This window comes from Rattus norvegicus, chromosome 16 (genome assembly GCF_021556685.1).
Source record: "Rattus norvegicus strain SHRSP/BbbUtx chromosome 16, alternate assembly SHRSP_T2T, whole genome shotgun sequence".
Classification (NCBI taxonomy): domain Eukaryota; kingdom Metazoa; phylum Chordata; class Mammalia; order Rodentia; family Muridae; genus Rattus; species Rattus norvegicus.
Genome location: NC_141549.1, coordinates 79,005,200 through 79,023,546, shown reverse-complemented (window position 1 = coordinate 79,023,546; position 18,347 = coordinate 79,005,200). Strand labels below are relative to the sequence as shown.

Here is an 18,347-nt window from a genome sequence, read left to right as displayed (position 1 = left end):
TGGACAGGGAAGCTCTCATCAACCCCTACACACTTAAGACCTAGACAAGAGAGTCTGGGACAGCATGCATTCCTCCAGCAATTCTCCGCTACTTTCTTCCTTTGTCTAGGAAGTCTTCCCATAAGCTCCTGTACCATAAGGTACCAGCTGTCCCTATTTACAGACATGTCATTGGGACTGATGTGGGGGTCACCAAGAGCAGATCCCCAGTCACTCATCGCACACCAGCTTGTTCACAGAGTAGGAGTTGAATGGGGGTAGGGGTCTTCATTATCGGGTGTTCCCTTCCATACAACATAGGACAGGCATGGTGCCCAGACCCTTGTGGAGTCCAGTGGAAGCTTCTGAAGACCTCCCACATGATGTTCGGAACCTGCCCAGCTTCTAGCCCAGCCTAGCCCTCCAAGCCTAATCCCCATGCTTTCCTGTCTCTTGGCTGTCTTCCATATTCCCTGAAATTGCCCAATAAAGGGGGAAAGACCTTTTGGTGCAGGGAATGGACGTGCCAGACAGACCAGGATTAGCCCCACAGACCAGGAGCTGAGGCTTGGCTTGCCATGGTGAGATTGCTAAGTATAACTATCACCACCCTATATGTCAACGTTCCAATACCCCAATCCCTCAGCACACCCTGCATCTCAAGGCGGCCATTCCGTACATTAAATGAGGTCATCAGGGTGGCCATAAACCAATCAGACTGGCCAGAGTGAAGCCCATATGAAGACACGAGAAGGCGACCATGCCTACACTGAGGAGAGAGGGCTCAGGAGAAACCAGCCTTGCCGATGATACTTTGGGCTCAGACTTCCAACTTTTAAAACAAATGACTACTTGAGCCACCCAGTCTTTGGGACTTTCTTGCAGCAACTGGTGCGAGCCAGTCCAGAGATCAAAAGGAAGTTGTCCCTAAGCTCAGAGACTCCCAGCAGTCAGGGATGCCCACTCAGGAGAAGAAAGTGGTCTATAAAATGCACGGGCGTCTCTGCAGACACTACCTCTGAGGGCTGCTGTGACCCCATGGAACCGGTGAGGCCCCTCTGTTCCCTGTCCACCAGGCTCTGTGTATGATTTGTTTAGCTTAAGTGCCAGCATCATCACAGGTGGGCCAAGTCCATGAGAAGCCTGTGCCAGCCAGACATGAGTGGAGACCGTCCAGAGGCCTTCAGACCTCTTCCATATGAAGGCTGCTGAGGTCCGTGTCACTGACATTCTGAAAGCATCTAGGTATCCATCTATCTGTCTAGACATCTGAAACCTATTATAGGAGAAGTGTGGCTGTTCTTGGAGCAACATGGGAGTGAGAGCCAAGTTAAAATTCTTTTTGAATTACTTATTCATTAGATGCACTGTTTCTGTTTTACTCGGAATAATTAAGAAAGATTGATGCTACCTAAACTCTGGCACAGTTGTTTCTTCTCATGCACATCCCTACTGCTGTCTAATCTCTCAAAACTCATCTCAAGGGTCAATCCATACAAAGGCTGCTTGTCCCTACTCCCAAGCTAATGGCACTCCCCTTCTTTATCAGTGCTTCTTAGTCTCATGATGGAGTCTCACGGCCCAAACCCTTATATCCACCCTAGAATTCCCATACTGAAGTTCTAGCTCCCAATCCAGTAACATTAGAAGGTGTATCTGGGACCCAAATAGGGTGGGTGGGTCTAGGAGCAGCAGTTCTCAACTCTCCTAATGGCTGCACTGACCCTCTAAGACAGTTCCTCATGTTGTGGTGATTTCCAGCCACAGAACTATGTCATTGCTACCTCATACCTGTAATTTTGCTACCGTTGTGAGTTGTAGGGTAAATATCTGATATGCAGCCTCCAAAGGGGTGGCTCAAAGATGGAGGGCTGTGCTGGCTAATGTTATGTCTACTGGACACAAACTGTAGTTGTCAGACAGAAGGGAGTCTTAATTTGAGGAAATGTCTCCAATACGAGCCTATAGGGTATTTTCTTAATTAGTGATTGATTCAAAAGGGCCCGGCCTATTGTGGTTGGGGACATCCCTGGTCCCGGTTGCTATAATAAAGCAGGCCGAAAAGCCAGGAGGAACAAGTCACTAAAGCAGCACTCCTCCTCCTCCTCCGCCATGGCTTCTGCATCAGCTCCTGCCTCCAGGTTCCTGGCCTGTGTGAGTTCCTCCTGTTCTGACCTCCCTCGAGGATGGACTGTGATGTGGAAGTGTAAGGTGAATAAGCCCTTTCTTTCCCTTCCCCAGGTTGCTTGCGTTCATGGTGTTTTATCATAGTAAGAGCAAACCTAACTAAGACAGAAATTGGTACCAGGATAGTTGGGCATTGCTGCGACAGATCTGACCATGTCAGGGAAGGCCTTTGGAACTTTGGGTTAGAAAATCCATTGAGTGTTGAGAGCTCAGCGAGCCATTCTGTGGGAGCTTGGAAGATTAAGACTGTTGAAGGCAGCACAGACAATGGAGGCCTGGCTTGTAACGTTTCAGAGGGAAGCAATGACGCCCCTGTGCTATTTGTATAAAGAACCTGTGGTTCTGGCTACCTGGAGCTGGAGAATCAGCTGTGATTAAAAAGAGACTAGAGGCACTGAAGTAAAACCTTTGCTTGGCTGGGGCAAAGGATGCGGTCAGCTGGAGCTGAGGCATCAGCAGTGACTAAGAAGAGACTGGCATCACAGAGGCAAAATCTTCTGGGAACTGTTTCCTGAGAGTCAGTCCACTGAAGCTACATTCCAGAGGCAGCCAAGGCTGTACCTCATGCTGGTGGCTGAATCTGGGTCATGTAAGAGTGACCCAGGTGGTAATAGTTATGAAATCATGAAGGAGTCACGGAGAGCAGCTGAGGCACGGCACTGTGAGACACCAGGAAAGGTCATTGGCGAGAGTGCAGCCCAGTTGTGGCAGAAGACCACAGCATTTTGGAGATGACAGTACTTAGGATGAGCACCAAGGACAACAGCCGCGGTGGAGTGGAGCCACTGAAGCCTAGAAGACGAGGGTGCAGCTGGAGAAGCGACCCATGCCCTTCCAGGGCGCCTAAAAAATGGTGAGTGGATCCCAGACATTAGACACCGAGTTATTTACACAGTTGGAGAGTGGTTTTGCTTTGATCTGATTGTGAGCATGCCCTGGTTCTTCCTTCTCGAAGTAAGAAAGTCTTTATTTTTTATTTTTACAGGCACCCAAAGTTAAGAGACTAAATTTCAAAGGGGGTTTTATGTTTTAAAAGAGACTTTGGACTTTTAGACAGACTGAATTTTAAAGTTTTTGTACTTGTAAACACTGGGATCCTGTAAGGTTAGGAAACGTTCTATATACTGTGATAGTTACATTGTTACGATGTGTGGTCTTGAAAGGAAAGGTTGTGGCTTAACAGTGATGTTTATGTCAACTTGACAACGGATTGGTTGGGCTGGCTTATTTAATGTCAACTTGACACAACCTATGGTTATCAGTTAACTAAGACGAGGAGTAAGGGAGCTGCAGAGCTGTGTGTGTCCTGCAGGCTGTGTCACTCGGTCACAGCCTCCAGAGCTGTAAGGTGAGGCTGCCTCAGGTGGAGTTAGTTGCCTTTGTGACCACTGCTGAGCTGACTGGACCGCAGGTGCTGTCCCTCCCCTTACAAAAGGGATTCCTGGAGGGGAGAGGGGCTCTCAGCACTCAACACCAGCTGAGACTGGCTCCTGGTGGAATTTCCCTGGATGTGAGCTGAGTTAACAGGGCAGCCAGGGTGACCCAGGAAAGATTCCCAAAACAATGGAGTCTGGTCTTTCTGTCTTCTGTCACCTGACCCGCCCTTCCCATCAAAAGACCTACAGACTAGTTCTCCTTCCGCCAAGGGAGCCTAGAACCTGGAGGTGTCCTGCCTCTAAGCTGGGTGGGAAGGAAGGGATGCTGCAGGGTTTGAAGGTTTTCCCTCTATCTGCCACCTTAGGTCAGACCTGGACTCAATCACATTCCAATGTGGCTGCCCATCCCTCATCAAAAGGGCAACAGAAACCTAAAGGATTTCCCCCACAGTCTTTGGGGCTTCATTCTCTGTGGTTCTGGCACTCATAAATCTGTCACTAAGTAAATTTATTATGTTTCTCTCTTGCCAATCTCTACTCTGTTGTGGTAGGAATGTTGGTCAGACCCTTTGTGCTGGGTAAGAAGAAGGCTCCCACCTGTTCGCTCCCACCCCCCTCCTCATCCTTGTTATTTACACTTGGGTTGGTGAGGTCTTTCACCTCAGAGGGAGGGAGGGAGGGAGAGAGGGAGGGGAAGCTGGAGATAAGACCACTCAGCCCTGTGCTTTCAGGCAGATGGGCAAAACTTGTTTTCTATCGCACAGCAGACCTTAATAGCTCCTAGGGAAACCGTCTTTGTTGTTCCTTTTCCTTTATGTCCCGGTCCTCTGTTTGTCCTGGGATGGCAGAAGCCTGATGATGCCATTTAGAAGCCTGTTCTGTGACAGATCTCTCAGCGGCCAGGCTACCCTGCGGCCCATATCATTGACCCCAGACAGAATTCACGGTAAACATGCCCAGAAAGGCAGTTTCCCCAAGGCAGTGAATGAAGCCACCTCCCCAAACCCTCTGGGGCTGCCACCAGAGGACAGCTGGTATTGAAGGGTTTACAGTCAGCCTGGTAATCATGGTGAGTGAGCCACCTTTGGCCATCTCTAGGGAAAGGCCCCTTTGTGGATGCAGAAGCAGTAAACAGCGTTGACTTCCTGTGAGGGAGAGCAGCCAATCACACAGAAAGAGAAACCGGAGAGAAGGGTCCGAGTGGAGCTCCTATGGAACGCACACCCATGAACGAGGGGCTGCTGCAAGGGCTTCAACCGGGGGGTTTCCTTTTGGGACGACTTCAAGACCAGCTTTAGGGTTCAGGACATTTTCTCCCCCACTCTGTTCGTTTTGTAGTTCTGCGTTTGGGCTTCGCTTCTAGTTTTGCAGTCGAAGTGGGATACCAACCGGGGATCTAGCACCACCTAGTGGCCGGAGGAAAAGCTGTCATCTAAGTTTTTGAATAGTTCCGGATCAATGGCTTAAACCCAAAGGCGAAACAAAAACAAAAGCAAAGCAAAGCAAAGCAAAACAAAACAAAACAAAACAAAACAAAACAAGACAAAACAAAACAAAAAACCCAAAGGCGAAAATAATACACTGGAGAGAAAAGAGCAGACCCCGTGCGTCTCACCACCGTATTCAATGAGCCCTCCCTTCTGGCGGGCACCTTTGTGGGGAGGGCACTGCTGCTCCTATCCAGCCAACTCTTCCTTCTCTAGGCTCTTTTAGGATTTTTATTTGGTTTTCTGAGTCAGAGTTTTGTTATGTAGTCCAGGTTCACCTTGACCTTGAAATCCTCTTTTCTGTGCTTTGTAAGTGCTGAGGTTGAAGGCATATGTGATTACATCCGAGTGTGGCCCACCCTTCTGTAAAAGAAGTACTTGCTCTGTTTCCTCAGGATGGTTTGAGACACACACACACACACACACACACACACACACACACACACACACACACAGATCTTAACTTTCCATCAGCTCTGCTCCTGATGGTAGAAACTCCCCAGGTCAGTGCATATATCCCTGGTAGCCAGGGAGGGATAGGGCCAGCCAGCTTGTCCCTGATCACCTGATCTTTGAGCCTCCCAGCTCCACCTGCAAAGACCAAGGCTGTGGGAATGAAGGGGGAAAGGTCCTACAATCAGAATTATCTGCATGCACAAATATCAAACTCTAGTGTCTTAGAGTAGCTCTCTTAATTCAGACACAAAGGTTGCCTTCTGGAGAACGCAAGATTACTCCTTTCTCAAGGACACATGGCGTAGGGATTTAGTGGTTATTTTGTGGGGGGAAAATGCTTATATGATCTGCTCGGGTGCCAGGCAAAAGAGAGTCACAAGAGACACAGCTGAGTGGACAGAACTGCAGAGAGAAGAGTAATCGCAGAGCCCAGCGTTTGAGTCCTGCTGCATCGGGGTGGGTACAGAAGCCATAGACATTTGAGACACATCTCACAGAAATCCACAGTCCTGCTAGCATCCTTTTGGCTCCCTAGAATGCACAAGATTACATGCAGCAAGATTTTTAAGAAGGCCTGGAGAAGAGGTCCGTTAGGGCATGCTGCTGAAGGTGATGACAGACCCTTGAAAGCAGGAAGTCCATGCATCATGTCCACGAAGCAGACTGTGATTCTCGGGGCTTCTGCACAAATGTGTTCTCTCTCGATATTCACGTCTGAAGACAACGCAAGTCACTCGTTCAAGGAACCAAATGCAGATCTTAAGCAGGCTCGTTTTCCTGAAAAGGAAACGGTCATCTTTAGGCTCAGATCGGGAACTCTTTCCCTGGGAGATATAAATGGGCATCCTCTCCTTTGAGGTTGTCCATGACAAGCCAAAGCGCTGCTCCAACATGGGGAACCAATAAGATTACTGGGCTTACTTACGGAGATAGATGAGGGGTTATTGGGAGGAGCTCCACACCATGGGAAGTCTTGCTCCAACATGCACTGTGACTCCCTTAGCTGAATAGATGGAGCCTACCCACTTCCAGTAAACTTCCACATGTCATAAACACTAATGCCACCTGAGACAGAAAGGCTACAGACTGTTAGGACAGAACTGTGCACAAATATCCTGGAGTGTGGGAAGAAGTGGATGTCTTCAGCCCTTTCTTCTATAGAATGCCAAATGTCTACAAGCTCTATCTTGGTGGGGGTCTCCTGGCAAGCGTCACATCAGCTCTGAGGAAGGAGGTGGCTGTCGTGCTCTACAAGACGAGAAGCATGAACTGTTCCTTAACTTTTTTTTCTTTTCGTTAAAAATAACCCTCTTGAAACAGAATGAGAAAGCGAGTGAGGGGAAGTTTACAACTTGGGGAAACCGTTTGACTGCAAGATCTCTCCTGGGACAGGGCGGATGTGTGGCCTCTGTGGCTGTGTGTGGAACCGTTAGAGAATGCCCTTCCCGGGACTGAATGGGATGACTGAGGCACATTTTCCATCCGTGATGTCTATGGTGCTGTGAGAACAGTTCCACTGGCCTCTGACCAGCCCAAAGCCCATGTTTCTGTGACAGTTTTCTTCCAAATGGAAAAACCCCAGGAAGTGGAGGAATCCCACCATGGGACCCTGTGTGCACCTCATGACTGTCAGATGCATTTCCTAGTCTGGATCCCTAAGGAGTTTATCCTCATGAAAATATGAGAATCGATGCCATACAAGTAGAATTTTCCACAGCCACGGCAGTGTGAGTTGGAATCCTCGTTCGTGTGCTTTCCACTCGCTGACGCTATCTGTCCTGTTGTTTAGAGAAGAGCAGGGGTTTGCCTTTGCACAAGCAGCGTGATAAAGTTTTAAGAACCTGGTTCTACATGTTGCGTGCAAACCGTGATCGTAAAGCCAGGTATCCTGCATATCTATAACAGCAGCCCTTAGTGGAATCCAAAGCCAGACTGAGCAACACAAGGCCCTGTCTTTAAAGACGTAGTAGAGGCCTGGGGAGACAGCTCAGCAAGCAGGCAGAATTTAGACCCCCAGAACTCACACGAAAGCTCTGTGGCAGCTCACCTGTAATACCAGCATCTGGGAATTCCCACAGCATCATGGGAATAGCCACGGCATTGGGTATTGGAAATGGTGAGCTCTGTGTTCAGTGGAAGATTGAATCTCTATGTCTCTTCTGTTCACCGAAGGAACAAGCTTTACAACATCACGTTTACCGTCTTGGCCCGCCTGGGAAGGGAAGAGAGGTTTGAAAGTAAGACAGCCAGATTTCAGGGAGGTCAGAGCCATGCTTTTGGGGCGTGACTGACTTTGATGTCTCTCTAGCTGGCACTCCTCTGGCTTCTGCTTTCCAGGCATCTGCAGACGTGGGGAGGCTGCCTTGGAGCTGGGTTTCTGAGAACTGCAGCTGCTGCTACTATGAGGCACCCTCGGTTGCTTTGCTAGTGGCTGTGATGCAGTGCTTAGCAAAAGCTAACTGGCCCAGTTTCATTATATCGAACGATAAAACACCCTGACCAAAGCAGTTTAGGGGAGGAAACAGCTTCTTCTCACTTACAGCTCACAGTCCATCTCTGAGGGCAGTCAGTGTAGGACCTCAAGCAGCGACAGGAAGCAGAAACCATGGTAGAACCCTGCTTGCTGGCTCGATCAAGCTAGTCTCTTTACAACTCAGGATTACCTTCCCCTGAGGTGCTACTGCTTGCAGCCTGCTGGACCCACCCTTATCAATTAACAAAATAACTGCCCACTCCTAAGATGTGTTCAAATGCCTCTCTGATCTGGGCAGAGGATCTTTTCTCAGATAACTCTAGACTGTGTCAAGCTGGCAGTTCACCTAAAAGAGGGCTTTGTTCACAGTTCGAGTAGCCGTCCATCACAGCAGGGAATGCATGATGTCGGGATTGCACAGCAGCTGGCCCCATGGTATCTGTGGTTGGGAAGCACAGAGGAATGGATTTGGGTGCTCTTTTTTTTCCTCTCTATTGCATTCTTCTTTCTATCCAACACAGGATCCCAGCTCATAGAAGAGGGCCACCCTGTTGAGGAACAATCCCCATCGCACTGAGGCCTTTTTTTACTTTAAAAATCTGACTCCCTCTGGCCAGAGAAACAACTCAGCAGTTAAGAGCGTGTTGCTCTTGCAGAGGACCCAGGTTCCGTTCCCAGCACCTTCAGGGCAGCCAACAATTCTAACTCAACTTTCAGTAGTGTAACAACATACACGCAGGCAACACATACATTAAATAAAGTTAAATTAAGCCCTCAACTGCAGCTTATCCACACCACAAACACAGTACGGGGGCGGGGAACAGAAAAAGGGCTGGATGCCATGGGAGAACTGTGGCCGGGAACCAAGCTCCCACAAGCCAAGCTTGTAGGCAGTGTCTAGAAGGTAACAGGGACCAAGAAAAGATGCTTAATTAGTTTCTCCAGGAGAATGTGGCCCTGCCAACACTTTGACTTGGGACTTGAACTGTCTAGAACTGCGAGACACTAAACACGTTGTCTGAAACTTCGTGATAATGGTGTTTAGGCAGCCCTTGGGAATGAGCACAGGGTTTTGGAATGAAGGCTTACTTTAGTAGAGTGCGTAAAAACTCTGTCAAGAACAAAATTAAGTGAAGTGAAGCTCCTCTCAGGTCTAATGAACTATTAGTTGTAGGGGATTTGTTGGACCACAGTGAAACCTACTGCCTGCCAAAGGCCATTAATTGGATTTACAGGAAAGCTGCTCTCGCAGACCTGAATTTTCAAAGTAGCAGTGTTTACACACACACGGTTTTCTGGATAAACTGGAAAAGCACCATTTCCTTTCTGAATAGGAGCCATTCACTTTTAAAATACCCAGGGCGTCTTTAAGCAGTGAGTGGGCTGATGATTTATAAGAGTATAATAGTGGACTGTTTACTTTAGAGAAAAGCAGGGGAATCTGATCAACATTTGAGTTCTAGTGTCTTTATGTCCCATTGATTAAGAACATGAGATTAAGTGCCAATCTTTTTTTTTTTTTTTATTAAGTGCCAATCTTAAGGGAAAACGTTAGTTACCAAGAATAAAAACCAAAGGAAACAGCTGCTGGTGGTACATACATTTTATCCCAGCACTTGGGAGGCAGAGGTAGTCAAGGCCTCTGTGAGTTTGAGGCCTTGTCTATAGAGTGAGTACCAGGACAGCTAATGAAAGGTAAAAGTTTTAAAGTTGCCCCCGTAGACACAGTTTAGAACAGAAGAAAGAAACAGGTTAGGCCCCAGAATTGTATGTTCCAGGAAGCCTCTCCTAGGGATATAGAATAGGTAATTACATTGGCCGGTTCAACAGCTTTCTCCCAGGAACTAGCTGACCATGAAGTTAGATTAGGATCTTACAGAACAATCTTGAGAAGCAGGAAGCAGCTTCTCCCAGGAACTAGCGGACCATAAAGTTAAACAATGTTGAGAAACAGAGAGTTTCTCCTTGTGATTTTTCACTGGTATTCTTCACACTTTCCAATAACGCCATCCCTGCCCCCTCCGGTTGTGGTTTCTCCCTTTAAATACCCTTTCTCCCAGCCTCTCAGGGTCGAACTCCACTGCCCCTGCGTGGGATATGGGTCTCGATCCCAGTGCACTGGTTCCTATTGATAAACCTCATACAGCAAGGATGGTCTTGTGTGAGTTCTTGGGGGGTCGCGTCATCCCGAGACTTGAGTGAGGGTCTCCCCACTCCGGGGGTCTTTCGCTAAGGGTACACAAGGAATCCCTGTCTCCAAAAAGCCGATAGATGGATGGATGGATGGATAGATAGATAGATAGATAGATAGATAGATGATAGATAGATAGATAGATGATAGATAGATAGATGATAGATAGATAGATGATAGATAGATAGATGATAGATAGATAGATAGATGATAGATAGATAGATGATAGATAGATAGATTGATAGATGATAGATAGATGATAGATAGATAGATAGATAGATAGATAGATAGATGATAGATAGATAGATGATAGATAGATGATAGATGATAGATAGATGATAGATAGATAGATAGATAGATAGATAGATAGATAGATAGATAGATAGAGGATAGACAGAAAATGATAGACAGACAGACAGACCGACAGAGCACCAAAGTTTGGCAGTAATGGAGCCAGACTTTGATGCCTTCAATCCTAGCACTAGGGACACAGAGGCACATGAATATGTAGGTTTAGATTTTTTTAAAAAAACTTATTTTTAATAAGTTTTTTTAAATGTCTTAACCTGTCTTTTAGTCTACCATCTATTAGAAGTAGTAGAAAAGAGAGGTTATTAGGATATGGGGGAAGTGGACTTTTTAGAATAGTTTTCTGGGGGGGGTGGCACTAATCTGTGCTGTCAGGATATTAGCATTTTAGTTTACATGGAATAGTAGTGGCAGCGCCATCGAGAAGAGATCACGAGGCTTAGTGGTATGTTATTTAGGAGTATTTTTTTCAGGATGGTTTTAATCTGTAATTGCCAGGATACCCATAGACTGGTTTATTTGTGTGAGAACAGTAAAAATGAATCAGCAGTGGTGGCATGACCCAGCAGAAATAGCCAGGCATCTGCCGAATTGGCATGTGTCGGTAGGAGCTATCAGGACCAGCGGGGATGGTAGGAGAGGTCTCTATTGTGTCTCTCTCCGTGAAGTGAGGCTCAGTGAAGACAGGAGACCAACAAAGCCTTGCAAATCTAGTTATGTCAGTCAGCTGTCTCCATTGAGTCTTACACTCCAAACAGTCTGTGTCCTTCCATGGGTCTTGTCTCCCATGGGTTTTTGCCTCAGTAAGACACCACATGAGTCTGTCCTAGCAAAACTTTATGTCAGTTTGCCTTAGTAAAATGCTGTGCGGGTCTGTATTAGCTGACATATCTAGAAACTTCTGTTTTATTCTGACAATCAGTCCAAGTCTGAGGAAGTGGCAAAAAGCTGTCAGAACACCGGAAGTTTTTTGGCGTGTTTCTCTCTATGCAGTCATGATGAATGATGACCAATAAACAGTGGTAAGGCGTACCAATACCATCCAGCATCGTCTACTGTATGTTGGGTTATGTTTATATTCCTTCTAAACATATGTGTTCCTTCACATGTCTGCTTTAGCAAAACGTCATTTTACCCACATCTGCTTCAGTCAAACATTCTTCTCTGTGGCTGCTTTAGTAAAATGTCCTTTCGAGTGAGGACATAATTATGTCCTTGACATAACTGACTCTCCAAAGAAACCAAAAGTTTCCACTTCAAGATCTCTTGAGAGGGGTTGGGGATTTAGCTCAGTGGTAGAGCGCTTGCCTAGCAAGCGCAAGGCCCTGGGTTTGGTCCCCAGCTCCGGGGGAAAAAAAAATCTCTTGAGTTCTGGGCTAACCTGGTCTACGTGGTACCGTCAGCTCTCTTCCTTTCTGGTTTTATTGTCTAGACTCCCAGCCTACAGAGATGGCGTCACCCATATTCAAGGTGGGTTGTCTCTTCTCTAGACACACCCAGAGGGTGAGCTTTCTTCATGGTGGGTTGTCTCTTCTCTAGACACACCCAGAGGGTGAGCTTTCTTCATGGTGGGTTGTCTCTTCTCTAGACACACGCAGAGGTAAGCTCTCCTCATTTATCTTTCATGAGCTCGAGACAATCAAAATGACAATCAGGGCTGACCATCATAAACATGCACTTTGCCCATAGCCTATGGCAGAGAACAAAACACTTCATCTTCAGTTAAGCACTTCCCAAAGGAAGAGCATTTGCCTCTATGTGACGAGCATAATCTCCCTAGGGCACACCACGTGTGTTAGCATAACCCTCCCTCTGTAGGCTCCTCTCTCCTCAGCCTTTTTGGTGCTGTGGGTGTTGGGAGAGTAGGTCTTTACCCTGCCTGTTCTTGTAAGGTCAGCAATATTCCATTTATAGACCTCTGTAGCTTAAGCCAACCCTCCCTGTTGGACCTTCGTTTGCATACATGCCATCCATTGACTGGTTTTGTTTTCAAGGTCTGGTCATTTATTTGTTACTCTTAAAGCCTTATTGTTGACCTGACTCAGACATGAAGTAGAAGCTCCCAGCAAGGACAACCTATGTCTCCTGGCAATCTGTTCCTGGCATTTTCCTTCAGCTCCCTTTGTTCTCTTGACCAAAAGTTCAGCACGCTCTGCAGCCCCCTCATTTTTCTTAATGCATTCCTTTCTCAGAAGCCAGCCTAGTGTTGCAGGCCATGTGGAGACGCTGAATCTTGGGAGAGTTAGTCTTGAGCTTTCTACCTTCTTTGTCTGAGGGCTTTCTGATTAGAGAGGGATTTCTGTATTAGAGAGTTTGAAAAGCCTTCAATGCTGATAGCCCTTTTGGGCCCCAACCAATGAGACCTACATAGCAGTATTTGTCCATCTAGGAATATTCTCTTCTCCTCTGTTCAGTTCTTTTTCCTTCCTTCTTTTCTTCCTTTCTCTTTTCCCTTTCTGGAATAATCAAGTTGAGAACACTCAGACTGGTATCCACAATGCATCTTTGAACAGACCTGTGCTTCCTCCCTCCAGTTCTCCTTGGTCTATACAAGAGTAACTCCTTACCCAACAACAGCAGGTTCACTCTGCCAGGGTCAAGGCACCTTGATCAATGGGAAACGCCTGTCATTCTCACCACTGGTTGAACCACATAGCCCTCCCACTCTTCACCCAGAGCACTAGCCAGCCACTTCTGTGGCCATTCGCTTCTCACTCAGAGAGTGAAGCGTACAGTCATCTTCTACTTTGACGAGTTTCTGACAGCTGGTGGCTAGGGGGAGGCATTCAGCTTCATCTTGACAGGGCCAGTGGCCTGGGAGGTGCCATGAAAAAGCTGTGGTGTGTTTCTGAACTCAAAGATGCTCCGGTGTGAACTGTTGTCTATACGCAGGTGAGCGCAGGCACAGGATAAGGCAAGGCCTGTGATTGGATGATGAAAAAGTAAGGCAGGCACAGTTTTGGAGAGAGGAGAGAGAGAAGGAAGAAGGAGGAAGAACCTAGATGGAGGCAGAGAAGGACGACCCAGATCCGTGTGGCCTTAAACGGCCATAGATAGCTATGAAAATTCTATAAGGGATGGATTATTACAGGACAATTCGTCTTATCTAGGTGGGCAGTTTATATCATTATCAACTGGTTGTGAATTTATTGTGTGGACATTTTGTGGAGTGAGAATTTACTGATATAAATCCAATACCCCGTGGCCCATCAGTGCTGGCAATAGCGTAGGTTGGTGCTTTGTTTTTATTGTTTACTGCAACACTCCGGGACATTTATTCTCTTTCAGTTCTTATGCACAGAAAGTTCTTAGCCTAAAGTTGCCATTGATATGCAACACCTTAAGCTGAGTGTTGTGGCCCACACCTTTAATCCTGGCCCTCAGGAGGCAGAGTCAGGTCCCTTTGAGTTTGAGGCCAGCATAGTCCTCAAAGCAAGTTCCAGGATAGCTAGGGCTACGTGACGAGACCCTGTTGTGAAGAACCAATAACTAAACATATAGATGCAGGAATGCCTTCATCCCTAAAAACTATTTCATCTCATGCAACTAAAGAGAGACCTGTCAGGGGAATGCTAAACACTGTTAAAGCCTGAAATCTCATGCGTGGTTATGGCGAAGGTAGGGCAGGGAGCATGAAGACACAGTATCCTGGCCTAACCATTCACTGCATCATATCATTGCCCTTTATGTGTCAACCAAACGGGACAGGATGGATTCAGCATTGTACTTTAAGACCACTGTAGACGGAGGTGCAGATGCTCAGACGTGAGCCACTGGATTCCATCTCCCGAGATGGCCCAGTTTTTTTTTTTTTTTTTTTTTTTTTTTTTCCTTCAAGGGAAAGAACCATCTGGCCAGCACAGGCTGTGACAGGACAATGGTATCTTGGCTCCATTTGCCTCTCCTAGAAACTGCTTGCTCCTCCGGGCCAGCCAGCAGAGCCTCAGCATAGCATAGAGCAGTGCTTCAGTCAGGTCCAGGGATGAGGCTGGGCTGGGAGTGACCTCTAGGCCCTCCATCCCTCTTTCTTGGCCTGAGATGAGGGTATGGCGGACACCCACCAGGGGCTGAGGTGCTCAGGAAGTTTACTGGACAATGAAGCTTGCACTTCCCTTTCCTTAATCACCACATTACTTCTGCAGGACACTCCTGTGCCAGGCGCAACTGCCCTTCCTGCTGTTTATGCCTTTCCCATGTTTGTGCTCTAAGTGCCTCTCCCGCAGGGTGCGTGGGAGGTGTGGAATTCCATGAGGTAGGCTCCTACCTCTCAACACCCAGTCCCTCTACTCCACTAACCCCGAGTGTCCTCTGGATCAGCTCTGACCTGTACACATACACAGATAGATCTATCCATGCACTGGTCAGACACATGAGCATACAGTCACATTCAAACATACACTCAGACACAAATCTACATGCTCCAGACAGCCCCACAAAATGACCTTGCAAAGGACACCAGTGACATTATGTGGTTAGAGTGATAAATTCCCCAGTCCACATAGGAATTTGGCTCATCCGCCACTTTGGTACAGGGGTTCCCTGGTACTTCATGGCTTTGGTCCCTTGCTCCTGGTAATCTGTTTCATTTCAAGTCTGGTGTCCTAATACCTAGCTATCCCTCTGTTTCATGCATGACTTTTCCTGTATTCCTAAACTCAATAGGGACATGGCACATCCCTTGTTCCTCAAAGACCTCGGGGGCAGTGAACTCCAGCTTTGAATCTCTAGGCCAGATTTATCCCATTGGAGATCTCGGTGGTCCAATTTGATGTCCATTTTCACCCCAGTCTGGAAGGCATCTCACAAGGAATGTGCATGATACGTGAGAGGTGGTGTTGGCAATTCTTAGGAATCTGCTTCTCTATGGGTGAAATAATGTATGCATACACATGGGCTACCTTGTCTACTGATCAGTTAACCCCAGGTCGTGTGCTGTCTGTACAAAGATTAGCGCATGGAAACACTTACTATCTGTTATCTATTTATCTTGTGGGTCCCACTGGGGAAGACACCGTCTTGGCTATCTTTGTATCTCCATGTCTTATCCCAGAACCTGAGATATGGCAAGTTTGGGATATCTGCTGAGTGAGCGACTCTGTATAGAGGGAGTGGCTAAAGCTGATTCGACTCCCAGCACCCCTGTTCTCTGTCTCCTGGCTGACAATACCACCAGCTATGTCTTGAGGGTACAAACTGAGAGACAGCATAGCTGCAGCCCTTGGCTAAAGTTTAGAGCGTCCTATGTATTCTTTGTCAACCGTGGGGCCTGTTAGTATTTTGACTGGTGCTTTCCTGTTGGGGAGTCGGCCATATTTGTGGTGGCAGCTAAGTTGTATGTGGAGACACCAGGCGTTTCAGCTTGGGTAGGTGGCTTGTCAAATGAGTTTCCAAGGACCAGTGAAACATGGTGAGTACCAGCAAGAGAAGGTCTAGGTACCTACGGAGAGCTGTAGGAACCGAAGGGTAGACAAACATTTGGAGGAGAAAGTCGCCAAGGCTCGGTGGTGGGGATGGGGGCAATACTTGATTTCCAAGGGATTGGGGGAGAATGGCCTGTGGTTGGGGGTGGGGGGCCACATTCAGCTTAGGATGGTGGATGAGTGGGAAAGGAATCTAAAGAAAAGTGTGTTGTGTGTAAACTGAAGACAGTAAGACCAGTTGTGGATTCCCTCAAGACAATGCTTTGGCTTTTGATTGGGGGTATTTTGGTTTCATTATATAGTCCAAGGTGACCTCAAATGCATGATCCCTCTGCCTTAACCTGCCAACAGTTGGGACAACAGGGGCTGTATCATCATGTCCAATGAGATATGTTCTGGGGGAACAAGCCTGCTAACTGAGCTATCTTCTCAATGAGGAGTGGTCGATTGATGACAACCAGGCTGACTATGCCATTGACTGACCGCCATGGTTTGAGTCTAAGGCACTTACACCTAGTAATTTAACCTTCTTTCTCTCAAATCCATAACTACTGAAGCTTTAATTGTTCCTATCTCCTCTTTCCTTCCCCCAAGGGGACCGATGAACTCTCTACTTGGCTGGAGCCCACAGCCACCCACATCTTGACCCTGTAAGGTTTTTCCTTGTGTACCACTCCAGGCACGAAACTGGACCACGTGGTATTTTTTTTCACAGCTCCAATTTTCCATTTTCCAGGCCAAGATGAACTAACGGACCTTCCAAAACACTTCGCAGAGGCAGCAGCCACACAATGCTGCACCTACAGACTTCTCAGGGGCACAGGATGCATATTGAGGTGCTGTTAAGGAGGGGGCTGGAAACCTGAATGTCCGCAGGAGCATTAACACCTCCTTGAGCTGCCTCCCCTGCGGAATCAGCTCGGAGAGATTACTTCCTCTCTCCTCCTGGCACGGTGCATGGGTCCAGCAGAGCAACACCTCCTCTCAAAGTTTTTCCAGTTGATGTCACATTTCCTAAGATCTGCCTGCCATCATCCCCCCCCCCCCAACCAAACAGTTCTCCAGCAGCCTGTTAGGAAGGACTTTTATTTGACTTTGGGAGAAAACAGTAAAGGCCTAGGTATGAGTGGCTGCAAAGCTGCCAAGGCTGGAGGTCTTTGGAGAATTGTTAAAATGAAGACATGTGGGAAACTTAAGCCCTGTAGGTAGCTACTCACCAACTCAGAGGATAAGTAACTCACCAGAGAATGGAAGGTTCAAGTCCTTAGCTTTGAGGCTATTTGCATCCTACTCTTCTTGTGTGCATGTGTGTGCTTATGTGCGTACAGGTGTATATGCATGAGTACACTCGTCTTGTTTTTAAAGATATTCTTTTAACTTTGTGTGTGTTGATGTTTTGCTCTCATGTATGTCTGTGTGGCAGTTTTAGGTCCCTTGGATCTGGAGCTACAGACAGCTGTGATGCTGTGTGGTTGCTGGGAATTGAACTTGGGTCCTCTGGAAGAGCAGCCAGGGCTTTTAATCACCGAGCCATCTCTCCAGCCCTAGTGTGTGCATACTGTGCAAATGGAGACCAGGGAACACAGTCAGTTGTCATTTCCCGGGCGCTACCATTTTTTTTTTTTGAGTCGGAGTCTCTCATTAGCTTGGAACTCCCCAAGTTGGCCAAGCTGCTGGCCAGTGAGCACAAAGGATCTATGCTTGCCTCCCAGTGCTGGGATTGCAAGCATATGGCACTATTTCCCACTAAAAAAATAAGTCCTGTAGATGGAACTCAGCTTCCTCAACTGCCAAAGGAAGGGGTAGATTGGATAGCACTGAGAATTCTTCAGCTCAAGGCAAGCACTTTGCCGATAGTTCTCTCCCCAGTCATAGACCCAGGCCTCATTAGCTAAGAGCAGTTGTGAAGGCCAGGGACACCAGGCACAGATGTATGAGTTCTGCTTTTATGAAGCATCTGGCAGAGAGAACAGATGGCATAAATTTCACTCAGACAGGGCAACCTTTTTGTGTGTATGTGACCTGTACACAGAGGTCTAGGATCCTGAGTGGTGGCCATGCATTGAGTGTTTGGGACACAGAAACGAGTAAAATATAAGTCCTGCCCTTCAGGAATCAGCCAACTAAAGGGGAAGAGAGAGTAACAGACAGGGTGCTCTCTGCAGTAGTGTTTCCACAAGTTCATTCTTGCTTGATTCTTGAAACTAAAAATTCACTGAGGGTTTTTAACATGGTGAAGACCATTAATAGGTGCTGACATCATCTCAAACTACTCCCCTGCGTTGGCATCAGGCCTATCATGGGAAGCCAGAACCAGAGGAACCTCACCAGAAGTGGATGAACTAACAGGGGGTGGGGAAGTGTTTTGACTTCACTCTGTTCTTCTTGGAACTAGGCTCAGTGATGTTTCTATTTCCTGTACTGCTTTTCTAAGTATTGTGGAGTTTTCTAAGTATTGTTCTTCTCCCC

General features: G+C 47.2%; 1 protein-coding gene and 1 long non-coding RNA gene across 1 annotated transcript in view; one reads left to right on the top strand and one right to left on the bottom strand.

Moving 5' to 3' along the window:
- Positions 1 to 18,347, bottom strand: part of Erich1 (glutamate-rich 1) — a gene marked incomplete at its 5' end in the record, with an annotated part of 52,793,804 nt that overhangs the window by 4,640,817 nt on the left and 48,134,640 nt on the right.
- LOC148000631 (uncharacterized) overlaps positions 2,687 to 18,347 on the top strand; it is a 30,193-nt gene continuing 14,532 nt past the window's right edge. The window contains exon 1 of the long non-coding RNA XR_015640061.1: positions 2,687 to 3,019. This is a non-coding gene — a long non-coding RNA (uncharacterized LOC148000631). The remainder of the gene's footprint in view (positions 3,020 to 18,347) is intronic.